This window comes from Cervus canadensis, chromosome 20, assembly GCF_019320065.1.
Source record: "Cervus canadensis isolate Bull #8, Minnesota chromosome 20, ASM1932006v1, whole genome shotgun sequence".
In the NCBI taxonomy this organism is placed as follows: domain Eukaryota; kingdom Metazoa; phylum Chordata; class Mammalia; order Artiodactyla; family Cervidae; genus Cervus; species Cervus canadensis.
The window spans coordinates 39,322,011-39,338,391 of record NC_057405.1 but is presented as its reverse complement, the minus strand read 5'-3'; the positions used below and the strand labels follow the sequence as shown (position 1 = coordinate 39,338,391).

The following is a 16,381-nucleotide window of genomic DNA, read 5'->3' as shown; positions in this document are numbered from 1 at the left end:
AGTGGTAAGTTTTATTTGTGATTTAGAGGTTCTGGGACTTATGGAACTCATCAGGTATTCCATTTACTGTAACTTCTATTGCTCACATCTTCTAATGATTTGGCTACATTCACTCTTGTTTGGGGATTTATATATGCCTATTCTTTGTCAACAAGTATTGCTGAAAATACTATGTATTTTATTTCCCTACCCTAGTTGATATGTTTGGTTTCTAAAGAAAAGTTGGAATGAACTTATTTATGATGTTCAGATTTTAATATAATTTTTAAATTAATATTTATTGGAGTAAAGAATTTTAAAAATACATGATTACATCTCAAATGTTCAAAGCCAGACCTCCAGAACCAGTATCTTTTAAAATGATATTTTCTTGCTATTTTTCCTTGTTTATAGGAATACAATTGATTTTTTATATTGATCACCCCTCATTGTTGAACTCTTATTAGCTCTAATAATTTTTCTGCTAATTCTCTTGTAAATAATCATATCATCTATGAAAAATGGAAATTTACTTTTTTCCTTCCTAAGTTCTTATTGATTTCTTACATTCTCCTTTGCCACTTAGGTTATACAGTATAATGTTGAATAGGAGAAGTGAATAGTCTTGTATCTATTCATTCAGTTTTATTGTGGGGATAATAATAGTATGAACTTCATAGGATTATTTGAGGATTGAATGAGACAATCAAGTAAATTTATTTTAGCAGTATTTAGTACATGTTGAACTGATAATACATTATAACTATTATGATTCCCAGGTGGTGCTAGTAGTAAAGAACCTGCCTGCCAATGCAGGACACATGAGAGACACAGATTCAAGCCCTGGGTTGGGAAGATCTCCTGGAGAAGGACATGGCAACCCACTCTAGTATTCTTGCCTGGAGAGTCCCGTAGACAGAGGAGCCTGGCAGACTACTGTCCATAGGGTTGCAAAGAGCTGGACACAACTGAAATGATGTGGCATATTATTATCTTTAAAGGTCAATACAGTCATCCCATATTATACTCATAAACGTAAAAAGTAGCAGAAAAAAATGAAAGGGCTTAGGAAATAGTAATTGCAATATGTATGTAGATGCCCTTACAAATAAGCATATTATTATGGGCTACTCTGCACTTACAGAGAAAATATGTTTGGAATTAAAATAGATATGTAGTTATTTATTTAATGATTTTTGGTTTACCATACCATTTTCTTCAAAAATAAAAGACTAGATACATTTAAATATTTAAAATAACTAATTTGCAAAGTATAAGATATTATCCCTTTTCTTACACCATGAGGTTAAGTGTATAATTTTACAGGTGTGCATAGGGAATGAAAGAAGGAGAAAAAATCTAAATGGAAAGGAAGGCCCAGGTGAAGAAGCCAGAAGCAAATGGAAGGATATATTATTTAGGAACAGTCTGCATGTAATATACACTATTGAGATTATAGTACAGACATTGTTAATATATTATCAGACATTTGGATGGTCAACATTTTAAAACAGTCATAGCCTATGTGGTTTTCTAAAAAATCCATAATGTGTTTGTAAAATAATACAGTGTTTTAGATACTGAGCCTGGCTTATAAATGTTGACATGGATTTGAGCCCTATTCTTGCTTATTTGTTATAGTGCTTTTATTATTTCATTTATGCTTATGGTACTTTTCATCAAAGTGATTTATGAAATCTCATTTTTTTCACTGAAGAAATTCAGGGGCCTTTTTCTTTTCTGTTATCTGTAGTGATTTCAACATATAGATCAGCTTTCCCAGGATACCAACTCAGAGACAGAGATTTATATTCAGTAAGTTTATTGGAGAGTGATCTTAAAAGCAAAAACAGGATTGGGTAGAAGAAAAATTGGAACTACAATGTAGTTGCAACCCCTTCGTGTTATGGGATGCTCCAAAACCATGATGGTCTTTCATATATGTCCAAGTTTGGGAGAATGATGGGCAGGCCTTTGTATTTCCCCATGGACTTGTCATTGGCTGTATGCTGCCTATAGGAGTAAGATGTGACCTTGAGTTAGGCATCTCCCTTTGACCAAGGGACAATTCCTTGAGAGGGACTTAGCTGTGAGACATTACAAGAAGCCATGTTGGAAGAATAAAAATTTAATACTAAAAAAGGGGATCTAGAAGGTACAGCATGGATTCTCTTCAATCCATATCTTGCATTCCACAGATGTCCTTGCTTCAGACAGTACTGTCATCTCACCTGAAAAAAATCCCCTCTACCAGTTGGTGCTTTTTCCAAGGTGAAATTGCAAGATCAGTGAGACAAACTGCAGCCCCACCTTTGCAGCTGCTCTTGGAACTTTCTGTACTGCCCATTTTGTCTATATTCTGTGGGCCCTCATTTGCCCGTCTAGGTAGCTTGCCTACTGGGGTAATCCAGACCATCAACCCTGAGCAGTATCAGTCACTATTCACCATGCTTGTCAAGCCATGGTTACTTCTCTGATGCATTGCCATCAAAACTGGGAAAGGGATTAGCAAGAGATGTCCCATCTTTCACCTGGGTGCCAAACAGATCCTTCCCTGGCCCCAGTACCCTGAATCTATTGCCCCTGTCAGGAGGCTGACAAAGGCCTACGTTGATCCCATGGAGAACCCGAAACTGTGCTGGCCTTTCATGTATGTCCAGAATTGAGACAAGAGACTGGGAGGTTTGAACTTCAGCAGTAACCAGTCATGAGAAGAGGGTTGTTCCTGGACGTGAGTATAGATCATAAGCAAGGTAGCTCACGGTGACCAAGGGTAATTCCTGAGAAGGGGCTTGGGCGTGATCTATCAGCAGGCAATGCTTCTGGTCGCTGGATTAGTACTCCAGACCTAAAAGGACACCTCGAAGTGCCCACCCCTTGGATAGCATCTACTACAGTCTGAGTTTCAAAAATGCTTTATTTGATTTCTCTTTCAAGTACACTTTTGTTGCCATGAAACGTTATACAGAAATAAGTTTGTACTGAAATAAATTGATAAAAGATTTTCTATTTTCATATATGATCTATTAGAAAAAAATATAAATCCCATATAAATATGATACTATCAACAAGTAGAGCACATGATTTTACAGATAGTTTGGATGAATTTTCAACATTCTTCACATTTACTTACCTTGTAACCCCTTGTAGCCTTACATTTGCAAGGCATGCGTCTCTTCTATGTTAAATATTCTATATATCACTTAACATGTGGACTCTAAACTAGGACACAAATGAACCTATCTATGAAACGGAAACAGACTCAGAACAGACTTGTGGTTGTCAAGGAGGTGGGAGTTGACAGAGAAGTGGAGTGGGAGGTTAAGGTTAGCAAATGTAAGCTGTTACATATAGAATGAATACATAACAAGGTCCTACTGTATAGCACAGGAAAGTACATTCACTATCATATGATAACCATAATGGAAAAACATATATATATATATATATATATAACTGAATCACTTTGCTATACAACAAAAATTAACACAGCATTGTAAATCAGCTATACTTCAATAAAAAATAAAATTCAGCAACTTTAAAAGATGTATGTTCTGTAGACAATGAACAGGAACATCTCTAAGGAGTCTCTTTGGACATCCAATCCAACACCATGGCCTTATTAATAGGGTACCCTTAACCCTGGGGCTAAATAGTCATAGACTTGCACAGTAATGTGATGAAGATACAAAACTTATTTTAGAGCCAAATATAAAAATTGTTTTCCTTGAATAATTTGGACTAAACTCAATTTTACTCTTGAATAGGATAACTATTTTTAAGAGGAAGATAATTTTTAAAACTTTTAATGTTGAATCCTGTGTTTAAGTTAAGAATTAGTCATTTTAGCTTTAGGGTGACTAAAAACAAACAAACAAACAAACAAAAGATTGGAAGAAACTCATATGTATAATGACACAAAAGTATCCATTATTGGAACTTGCAAATCATTATTTAACCTTGTTTTCATCTTTCTGAAAAATTAATATCTATTAAGTCCTCAGTCAATGTCATTTTAGTACTAAATGCACATTAAGATATACACATTTGGGGGCATTATTGTAACATATTCTCCAAGGCCCTGTCTGCCACCAACACCACCTTTGATCAAGTAATGTCAGTCTTACAAAGAATGTGTCTACTTGATGGCCATTAAGAATGCTGATGGTTTTTCCTTAAGATACATTTCTTAAGAAATGATGAATACCTCCTTTATAAAAGAGTCCTTGTATAATGATACAAAAAGTGATTGCTGGTGCTAATGCTTTTGGTGGATATCACTCTGCAATCATTATATCCAATAAAAATGATTGACTGTCTTAAGTGGCTGACATAAGGAGTGAAACATTCTGTTTACTGGTATCACCATTGTTGGACTAGCCCATGGGCACTTCAGCTAAAGCTTGTTATGTAAGAAAGTATATATTTCTCCAGAGAAATAATAATAAAATCACCTTGCACTCATCTAGGAATGTTAGGTTCAAAATTAGATAGAAATACCAACACTGTCCCAATTATAGAAGTAGATTCATTATGGAGTTAGAATTTAAAACCAGACCTCCTAATTTCTAAATATACCTTTTTATGAAATAACTAATAAATAATGATAATTTTATTTCTCAAAATCACTGTAGGCAAATTGATGTAGTATATAAAAATGTCTATTATCTAGGGTGAAACAGATCACCAGCCCAGGCTGGATGCATGAGACAAGTGCTCGGGCCTGGTGCACTGGGAAGACCCAGAGGAATCGGGTGGAGAGGGAGGTGGGAGGGGGTATCGGGATGGGGAATACATGTAAATCCATGGCTGATTCATGTCAATGTATGGCAAAAACCACTACAATATTGTAAAGTAATTAGCCTCCAACTAATAAAAATAAAAGAAAAAAATAAATAAATAAAAATGTCTTAAAATTCAGAAGGAAATACCTATACCAAAATTCAGCCTGAAAGATTCTGTTAAATCCAGTCTGTTTAATATACAGTGGATTTATAGCGCTTGACCCTTGTGGCAAATTACTTTACAGTTAAATATATTTTCTAAAAAAATGAAAATCTCGTGTTGATATATTAGCTTTCCCATTGCTGCATAACAAACCTCAAGGCTTAAAATAACACCCTTTCATTTATTCTTTCACTTTTCTGTAGGTCAGAAGTCCAGGTGGACTTGGTTGAATACTATGAATACTGTACTTGGGGGTCTAAGAAGTCACATATCAAGATAGTAGCTATTTTGGGTCCCCTGGGGTACAGTCTTCATCCAGCTCATTTAGGTTTTTGGCAGAATTCAATTCCATTTGATTGTAGGAATGAGGTCCTCATTTTCTTGCTGGCTGCTTGCTTGGGATTGTTTTCAACTTCACATGCATTATATCTCTCCAAATTCTGCTTCTGCCACCAACCAGAAAAAAAACTATCTGCTTTACAAGACTCATGTGATTAGATGAGGCTCACTTGAATAATCTCCCTTATTTTAGGTCAGTTCTGACGATGAATAACACAGTCAAAGGAATGATAACTCATCATGTTCACAGGTCCTAGCAATTCAATTGGGATGCATTTGAGGGGTCATTATTATGCCTACCACAATTCAAATAAGAAAAATTAATGAATTTAAGAAAATTGCTAAATTGATTTTCGGAAACATATTTTGTTTAATAGTATTTCATTTATGAATCAAAGTTCACACATCAAGCCAAAGGCTTAATTAATAAAGTAAGCCTATAATTTTACCTTTGTGTTCTTAAAAGCTAGAAATGAAATAAAAAAGACATTATTATTGGATACAATTATTGTTATTTTCAGAGTATTTTTCATTCAGTGAAAAGATGCATAACTTAAAACTGGATTATTGTCTGCATTGAACCAAGTAGTTTTAAGAGAATTTTCCCTTTTAAATCAACTGATAAAAATAGTTCTACTATTTCATGATTAGCTCCTCTGAGAGTAAATTTCTATATTCGGTGCTTCTGTCTTATGCAGTATACATTTCAATGTAGATAGTTAATTAAAAGTCTAGTGATTTTAAGTTTTCCTCTCTAACACTGAATTGCTAATATTTAGATTTGAATGTATGGTTATCTCTTTCAGTCAGTCAGTTCAGTCACTCAGTCGTATCTGACTCTTTGTTACTCCATTGACTGCAGCACACCAAACCTCCCTGTCCATCACCAACTCCCAGAGATTACTCAAACTCATGCCCATTGAGTCGGTGATGCCATCCAATCATCTCATCCTCTGTCATTCCCTTCTCTTCCAGCCTTCATTCTTTGCCAGCATTAGGGTCTTTTCAAGTGAGTCAGTTCTTTGCATCAGGTGGCCAAAGTGTTGTAGTTTCAGCTTCAGCATCAGTCCTTCCAATGAATATTTAGGACTGATTTCCTTTAGGATAGACTGGTTTGATCTCTTTGCAGTCCAAGGGACTCTCATGAGTCATCTCCAACCCCACAGTTCAAAAGCATCAATTCTTTAGCGCTCAGCTTTCTTTATAGTCCAACTCTCACATCCATATATGACTACTAGAAAAACCATAGTTTTGACTAGACAGACCTTTGTTGGCAAAGCAATGCCTCCGCTTTTTAAAATACTGTCTAGGTTTGTCAGAACTTTTCTTCCAAGGAGCAAGCATCCTCGCTGCAGTCATCATCTACAGTGATTTTGGAGCACAAAAAAATAAAGTCTGTCACTGTTGCCAATATTTTCCCCATCTATTTGCCATGAAGTGATGGGACCAGATGGCCATGATCTTAGTTTTCTGAATGTTGAGCTTTATGCCAACTTTTTCACTCTCCTCTTTCACTTTTATCAAGAGGCTCTTTATTTCTTCTTCACTTTCTGCCATAAGGATGGTGTCATCTGCATATCTGAGGTTATTGATATTTCTCCCAGCAATGTTGATTCCAGCTTGTGCTTCCTCCAGCCCAGCATTTCTCATGATGTACTCTGAGTATAAGTTAAATAAGCGGGGTGACAATATATAGTCTTGATGTACTCCTTTCCCTATTTGGAACCAATCTCTTGTTCCATGTCCAGTTCTAACTGTTGCTTCCTGACATACACACAGATTACTCAAGATGCAGGTCAGGTGGTCTGGTATTCCCATCTCTTTAAGAATTTTCCACAGTTTATTGTGATCCACGCAGTCAAAGGCTTTGGCGTAGTCAATAAAGTAGAAATAGATGTTTTCCTGGAACTCTCTTGTTTTTTCTCTGATCCAGTGGATGTTGGCAATTTGATCTCTGGTCCCTCTGCCTTTTCTAAAACCAGCTTGAACATCTGGAAGTTCACGGTTCATATACTATTGAAGCCTGGCTTGAAGAATTTTGAGCATTACTTTAATAGGGTGTGAGATGAGTACAGTTGTGCGGTAGTTTGAGCATTCTTTGGCATTGCCTTTCTTTGGGATTGGAATGAAAACCGACCTTTTGCAGTCCTGTTGTCTCTTTAAGAAGCTTATTTATCTGGGTCTCTTAACTTCTTGAGCCCAAACTATCAGTAGAGCAAACAGTATTCACCAGATATGGTATGCCTCGTGCTTCCCAGGTCATACTAGTGATAAAGAACTCACCTGCCAATGCAGGAGACGCAGGAGACCTGGGTTCCAATCCCTAGGTGGGAAGATCCCCTGAAAGAAGGCATGCAACCCACATCTGCATTTTTGCCTGGAGAATTCCATCGACAGAGAAACCTGGAAGGCCACAGTGCGTAGGGTCGCAGAGAGTCAGACATGACTGAAACGACTTGGCATGCGTATACACACAGACAAGCTTTTACTATTAACAGTATCCAACCAAGAAGACAGGTACTCAGAAGACACATATCACATGAAATACTGGTAAATTTCTATCCTGTCACTTATGCAGGCAGAAAAAAAGTATTCACCCAGAAAAGATTTTAATGGCACTCTCTTTTTATCCAAACACAAGTTAGTAAGTTGTACTGTTGTATCAGTTTTAACTGTTTGGGAGAACTTTATACTCACCCTATCCTTACAGTCTATTGTCATACAAAGCACCCAAGAAGAATGAAAGTGAAAGTCGCTCAGTCATGTCTTTGCAACCCCATGGACTGTAGCCTGCCAAGCTCCTCTGTGCATGGAATTCTCCAGGCCAGAATACTGGGGAGGATAGCCACTCCCTCCTCCTGGGGATCTTCCCAACCCATGGGTTGAACCCAGGTCTCCCACATGGCATGCGGATTCTTTACCCTCTGAGACACAAGGGAAGCCCCAAGAGGAATGAAGTTTCCTTAATTCATCAGCCTAAAATAAGACCAAATATATGTATTTGGATGTTTTTAAACCAAGCACAAAAAATAGGCATTTTTAAAGGTTGTATTATTAGATTTACCCAACTAGGGTAATTTACATATTTTAGAAGGTTGTTTACCTGACTATTAGACTAGCTTTGAATTTGATAGGCTTAGGGACTAATAAAGCTAAGAAGAGATTAAAACCTTTTTGGTTGTAAGAGACAAGATATTTTCTAACTTCAAAAGGAAAGTGGTAGATTATGCTTAATCAATATTCTCAACCACCACACACCTACCACATATGCTTAGTGAAGCATATTTTCATAAATTTTGAAAACGCCATGGTTAACTTCCTACTTTTCACTCTTTAGGGGGCCTTGTTTTCCTTATTTAACTATTATTAATATTTTCCATAATATTTTTCTTCCTTCTCAAGACATAAATGTTTTATATTTCCAGTGAGACAGCTAACACTCTGTATTTTTCCTCTTTGCATGTCCCTTAAGTTAAATCTTGCAGATTGCAAAAACAAAAAAACAAAAAACTACATCTGATTTTTGTGCTTCCTCCATGGATAATCTGAAATCTTTTCCTTACTTCAGGTGTAATACTAAATTACTTCTCTGTTTAGTTGAATATGTACAGTCTTACCAAAGCAAATGGTTGAGTATTTCTCTACAAAACAAGGTATATATAAAAAAATGTTGAATAGTATTTATCCACTTTTGCATATTAAAGGAAACAAAAATTTTGAATGTGCACAGGTTAGAGTGGGACACAAATCTGCCTTCCCTTCATTTACTGCTAACAGAATCCCAATATGTGGTTGGTTGTCAGAGGTCTAAGTAGAGTCTGGCCCATGGGATGAATTAAAATAGGCATAAAACCACCACGATAATCCCAATTCTCTTTGCCAGTGATTGGGTTTAGGAAAGGAGGCAGGTGAGACAGTACTACTTAATGAGATGTAAGGAAGTCTGCTGAGTGCTTTTGGGAATTTCTTTTCTCTTTTCTTTTCCAAAAGAGTAAAATGTTACAGAAAGAAGGAATCTTTTCTGCCCAGCACTTTCTGCCTGTAAGTGTTAACTGTATGAGGATTTGAAAGAAAATCCCAAAGGTATAGACCTAGATCCACAGCAGAATTGTGCCTACCACACACCATTTCCAGACGTCTGTAAACCACCCGTAGTTCAATATTTATTACTTGCAATCAAGAGCTTTCCTAACTGAAATTATTGTTTTTTGTTTTGCTTTCATTTTTATCCATATTACCACAGTGATTCTGAAATTAATAATTTCAGCCTTGCTTTTGAAATAGTAAATGAAAAGCTGTTTGACAAAGTGAAAAAAAACTAAGTGCTTCGATGATGAGAAAAATAGTATGTGGTTTTTCATTACTAACATGCACAGATATATTAACATCTATAAATTTGGAACTTCATTCTCCACGTAAGCATTGCAATCTAAAAGGTATCCAAGCACCTACTTTAGAATACTATACTATCAATATATATTTACATTTATGTGTGGCTACTGAGTTGAACTTTGCCTCACTGATGTGTCCCTATTTGCTGTAATTGCTACACAATTAATTGGATCATATGTGTGATATTCAGAAGCACCCTCTAGATGACTATAAAGAATATAAACACAAGTGGGGAACCAGCTACCCTGTTGAGCAGGTTGAGAAGCCGACTTTATTTTTGATGCATTAGCATGACTGTCTTTTTGAAGAGAAAGTTTGTACTATGTATGAGTTTTCAGAGCAGAGCTTCCCAAGAGTGTCAAAGCTAATAGTTTGCAGATGTGTTGGCATGTTGAGCTCTTCAGGAACCTGGGGTGATCAGAACCCCTGAGTCAGTCACTTTCACTTGCATGCTATCTCCTTTGTTTATATCACTGAGCTTTCCAAATAGTGCCATTGTCTGTGTGTGCCATGAGTTCTTAAAGCACAGTTGAAAGGTTATAATTCAATATATGGGTAATCATATATCTTTTAAAATGTATTACTTGTAAGGAGAGGGGATTCAGCATTTTTAGGTATGCTGCTATTGCTGCTTAGTCGCTCAGTCATGTCCGACTCTTCGTGACCCCATGAACTGTAGCCCGCCAGGCTCCTCTGTCCATGGGGATTATCCAGGCAAGAATACTGGAGTGGGTTGCCATGCCTTCTCCAAGGGATCTTCCCAACCCAGGGATCAAATCCAGGTCTCCCTCATTGCAGGTGGATTCTTCACCATCTGAGTCACCAGGGAAGCTCAATAATATTAGAGTGGGTAGGCTATTACTTCTCCAGAAGATCTTTCTGACCCAGGAATTGAGCTGGGGTCTCCTGCATTACAGGTGGATTCTTACCATCTGAGCTACCAGGGAAGCCCTTTAGGTATGCTGCTGCTGCTGCTGCTAAGTCGCTTCAGTCGTGTCCGATTCTCTGTGATCCCATAGATGGCAGCCCACCAGGCTCCCCCATCCCTGGGATTCGCCAGGCGAGAACACTGGAGTGGGTTGCCACTTCCTTCTCCAATGCATGAAAGTGAACATTGAAAGTGAAGTCGCTCAGTCATGTCTGACTTTTAGCGAGTCGGTCCATGGAATTTTCCAGGCAAGAGGACTGGAGTGGGGTGCCACTGCCTTCTGCTTTAGGTATGCTAGGATACATTAATCAACTAGAACCATATATGGTTCAGAGTAGCCACAGTAGCCATAAAAATATATACATACAGCTAAAGGTAATGGTTTCCACTCAATCTGTGGGATCAAATATGGCAGTATTCACTAGGGGTTAAATGCTAAAAATTTCCAAATTGCTAAAAAGTAACACTGAAGAATATTTGGATGGACACATTTTAAACAATTAATATTTTAAGACCTTTCTAAATTTTCAAAGTAATTGTGATGGCTGATAAATTTAGGACTGCTGTTCATTTATTAGAATTCTTAATATTTTAATGATATGATATAATTCATTTTCCCAACTAAATATGATCAATCCATTATATTGATAATGACTATTACCTTCTTTTCCCCTTCCTTGCTTCCAGAGTTAGCTGCAATAAGAAGTTACTTGAATTGTACCTTTCTGTAGGTATTTAACCTATTTTGACATTTTTTAAACAAGTCTATAAATATTCTAAATGTGTCGATTTCTGTATCCTAGAATTTTATGCAATAGCCTTTTATTGTTAGAATGTTGGGAATACCCTAAGAACAGGTTGAGACTCTTAAAACAAGAATGTTTTTTTCGAGCAAAGACTTTCACAGTAATTACATAAGGCATACAAGTAAAGCAAGAATCAGACATGACTGAGCAACGAAGCATAGCACGTGCCATTCAGAGATCACCAAAGGACTGATTCTGAAGCAGGGTATAATTGTCCCACCCCACCCCCAAAAAGTGGATCTTAATTTTGAAGTTAATTGCATTTCTTCACAAGTACTTAGGTATTACACTCCTCAGGCTTACATTTCATTGACAGTTCAGTGGAAGGGAGAAGATTTAGATAGGTGTAATAGTTTCCTAGGGCTGCTGTAACAAATTCCCTCAGACTTCGTGAGTTAAAACAACAGACATTCATTCGCTCTCAGGTCTGGAGTTCAGATTCTGAAGTCAGTATCACTGAGCCCAACTCAAGGCTGATACAATGTACAGCAGCTCTAAGGGGAGATCTAATCCCTGCCTCTTCCAGAGTCTGGGAGCTACAGGGTTCCTTGGCTTGTGGCCACATGAAAGTCATCTTTAAATCTGTCTGTTCTGTTCATCATGGGGCTTTCCTAGTAGCTCAGTTGGTAAAGAATCTACCCGAAGTGCAGAAGATCTAGGTTCGATCCCTCTGTTGGGAAGATCCCCTGGGAAAGGGAATGGTTACCCACTCCAGTATTCTTGCCAGGAGAATTCCATGGACCGAGGAGCCTGGCAGGCTTTATTGCCCATGAAGCTGGAAACAGTTGGACATGACCGAGCAGCTAACACTTTAACTCTATTTATGTGTGTAAGATAACCATCTGCCTTCCACTTAAGAGGATACCCATGATTTCTTTGAATTTTTCGCGAATTTTCCAATATTCATTGGAAGGACTGATGCTGAAGCTGAAACTCCAATACTTTGGCCACCTGATGTGAAGAACTGACTCATTTGAAAAGACCCTGATGCTGGGAAAGATTGAAAGTGAGAGGAGAAGGGGACAACAGAGGACAAGATGGTTGGATGGCATCACCGACTCAATGGACATGAATTTGAGTAAACTCCAGGAACTGGTGATGAACAGGGAGGCCTGGCGTGCTGCAGTCCATAGGGTCACAAGGAGTTGGACTCTACTGAGTGACTGAACTGAACTGAACCGATGACTTCTTTGGGAGCACCCATATAATCCAGGATAATCTCCCCATCTAAAAATCTTTAACAGTTATATCCACAAAGACTATTTATTATTTGTTTCTATTTTATCATTATTATTTATTTAGCTATATAAAGTAACAAGTAATATTAATCAATTCTGCCATTTTTTGCCTGGGAAGTTGGGTACATCAGAGTAACATGAAACAGTATTAGATATATAATTTTTTTGAATTCACATTTATAATAGTTTTTTTTAATGCATTCTAATATCATCTTGACTGTGATCTTCAAGTTTCTGGATAACCAGAAACTGAGGCAATTTCATTTTCTTTGGTGTTACTGGGAAATTTCAACACAGGAAAAACCATTGCTATTACAGTTCTTTAACTATGATTTCAAAAAGCAAGAATATCAAAAAAAGATGAGTTTTAAATTGTTTGCTGACTGGAAAGAAATGAATGCTCTTTTGTGATGTCACTTACAGGCACAAAGTGTGATGAATATGTGACTATAAAACACAAGTTGCCTTTTAATAGATTGAAGATTTTTTTTTCTCATATCACTTTCAGATCTATGTATTACACATCTTAAAACTCTGCTATGTGAACAGATATACATGAATAGAATTACTAATTCTTAAATTGCATGAATTTCAGCTTTTAAAAGTGTAGATTGGTATTTTCTCACTAATTCTTATGTTTTATTAGCCTTTCAAACCTCTTATTTGCATATGTCAATTAGGATGTTCCTATATAACTTGATTTATTTTATTTCGCATCAAAAGCTCTTTCAGTGGAATCCTTCTAGCCTTAGGGCTATAAATATCCTCGTCTGAAATATGTTGCATGAGTTGAAAGAAATTAGTTATATACAGGTGTCTTCATGGTGAATGAGTATCATTCTTTTTTCAATCTAAGGGAATTATTTTCCACTTTTTGCTTCAAGAAGAATAGAATGCCTTTGGGGATTCTGTTTTTATTTGGAGTTGCATAAAATTTAATAGCCGAGTTTATATGTTCATTAAAATGATGCCTGTTGGATATTCTAACATTTATAGTCTGTCTTAGAAATAGTCCATTTAAACAAAATATTTTCAGGTATGATTTAATGTATCAAACTGAACTGAATTTTTTTATGCAAAATCCAAATTTATAGGAATTGATCAAAATAGAATAAGAAAAGCACAAAATGTTTAATGATAATTAGTTGAATAACTCATACTACATCATTGCATTACAACGTATGTTACAGAGTATTCAATGAGATATTTTAATCAAGTGCAAAAAAATTCAGGTAACAGAATATATAGAAAGATTCCAGTGGTAACATATATGACTGAAAAATGCACTAATAGAAAAAGTATATATGAAACATACACTAAAATGATACAAGTGATTATATCTAAGCATGGTACTTTTCTCAATTTGCCATAAATGATCAAAAATTTAAATATTTTCTACAATAAGAAAATTCTATAACTGAGGGGAAATATAATCTTATAAAAAATTATGTGGTCTTTAAAATGTGTCCATAGACATAAAATCACAAGGAAGCGTGAGTATGCAATAGCAGCATCGGTAAAATAAGAAGGTAGAAACCTGCCTTTCTCTTTGATCCGCAGGGTAATCTATGATTAAAATTGGATTTTTATCAGATTCTGGCTGATTATCAAGTTAATTGTAATAGCAGTATATTTTATTTAATGTATTTAGTATGTTTTATTTCTTATAATTGAACGTTTCTATAGCATGAAGTAGATGTAATAGGATTTATGAATTAGGAGAAAGGATTTATATCATGAAGCAGGCTATCCCTGGTCATAATATGATCAAGAATTAGAAAATAAGCTGCTTTATTTGGGCTACTTTTGTTCTTTTGTATCATAACAATGGATGAGAGAGTGATGAGAATGCCTAAGCAGAATAAATGATGCTTATTGTTGAAGATGAAAAAATAAAGCTAAAATAAGGGCTTCTTTGGTGGCTCAGACGGTAAAGAATCTGCCTGTAATGCAGGAGACCTGGGTTCTGTCCCTGGGTCGGGAAGATCCCCTGGAGAAGGGAATGGCAACTCCCTCCTGTATTCTTGCCTGTAGAATCCAAAGAACAGAGGACCCTGGTGAGCTCCAGTCCATGGGGTCACAAAGAGTTGGACACAACTGACAAACACTTTCATAATCTTTGGGCAAAAGATGAATATAGTCCAATCATTTTGACCAGGGATATTTATTTTATGAGTATACATGTATATATCTATTAAAGATGTTTTCATCATTAATATTAAAACACTTGACTGTCCACAATTCTAAACTGTCAATTAAAGGAGCTGTTTTTAAGATGTGATTCACTAATCTTAGGAATGCTTGTAATGAACTATGATTATGTCACACCCCAGCCTGCTTACCTTTCTCACTGTATTTCCAGTACCAAGCTTTCACTTCTCAAACCCTTTCTTTTGTGTTTGGCCATTTAGTTTTGCCCTTACTTTATTCTGAGCAATGAACATATTCAGCAGTTAGATGAAAGCATCACTTGGAAAGTGGCTGAGTTACTATTTATGATTACATAGTCCTGTCATTTGGGATTCCCCAGTGTCTCAGCGGTAAAGAATCTGCCTGCAATGCAGGAGACATAGGAGATGCTAGTTCTATCCGTGGTTTGGGAAGATCCCTGGAGAAAGGCACAGCAGCCCATTCCAATATTCTTTCCTGGAAAATCCTGTGAACAGAGGAAACTGGCAGTCCTGTTCCACAGGGTCGCAAAGAGTTAGGAACAAGTGAAGCTACTGAGCACTCAATCTTATCATTTAAGGCTCTCAGTCCTCACACTGCATGAATGATCATAGTCTTCTCATGAAAATCAAATCTGGAATGGGTAGGAGAAGTTCTTCTGAAAATGAAGGTTTTTTCCCCCCGTATTGCTGCTCATTCGTTGATTGATTACAAAATGTTTATTGAATACCTATTTTCTACCAAGTATTAACTTAGAAACTTAGGGATAAAAGTATAGATAAAAATAGTCTTTTTCCTCAATGAACTTAACATTGTGCAAAGGAGAAAAAGATGCAAATAATTAGATATAAGACATTTGGAACGGAATTTGAGTAAGCCAGATCTTACTGGATCACAAAGCAGGGATACACCATTTCCAACTGGGTATAACTCAAGAGATGATATTTACATTGACCTCTGAAGAAAAATAGAATATTGATAGGTGGTAAGAGGAGTGCTTAGGAAAAAGAAAAATTACTAAAGGATAAAAAATAACATACAAAATGGCACAGAGGTGAGAAATAACTTTCCACATACATGGAAGAAAAGCAATCCAATACATCTGTAAGTCATAATGGCTTGAAGGATGAACTGAAACGTGTCTGAAAAGATAACATGGTACAATATCATGGAGGTCTTTGAACTGTAAAATAAAGATTTTGGAACTTGCCATGTAAATAATGGAAGCCATTGGTATTTGTTTAGCAGAGAAATGATGTAGAAGCCTCTTGTTTCATCTTTTTTTTTTTTTTTAATCACACATGCTGCTGTCTTTGTTTATAGTACCCTTCCATGATAGCCCTTTCAAACCCTGATTCACTTATTTAGTAAAATCCATAAGTTAGCTTGGTTAACCTCTAATGGAAAGTGTTTCATCTCTTCTGTTAAACTTTGCAGACTACCTCTTCTCAGAATACTTTATACACTTTTGCTATCTTTCTTCTTTAAGCTCAGACTATAAATCTTTTTATGATTCTTGTATAAGAAGCATCTCTTTTCTGATCTACCTCCTTTACTTGACTTGAACTCAGGAAGAATTTATC

The 16,381-nt window shown here is 36.4% G+C and overlaps 1 protein-coding gene across 4 annotated transcripts in view; it reads left to right on the top strand.

Moving 5' to 3' along the window:
* Positions 1-16,381, top strand: part of NKAIN2 (sodium/potassium transporting ATPase interacting 2) — a 1,112,863-nt gene that overhangs the window by 596,536 nt on the left and 499,946 nt on the right. The gene's annotated exons all lie outside the window — the stretch shown is intronic.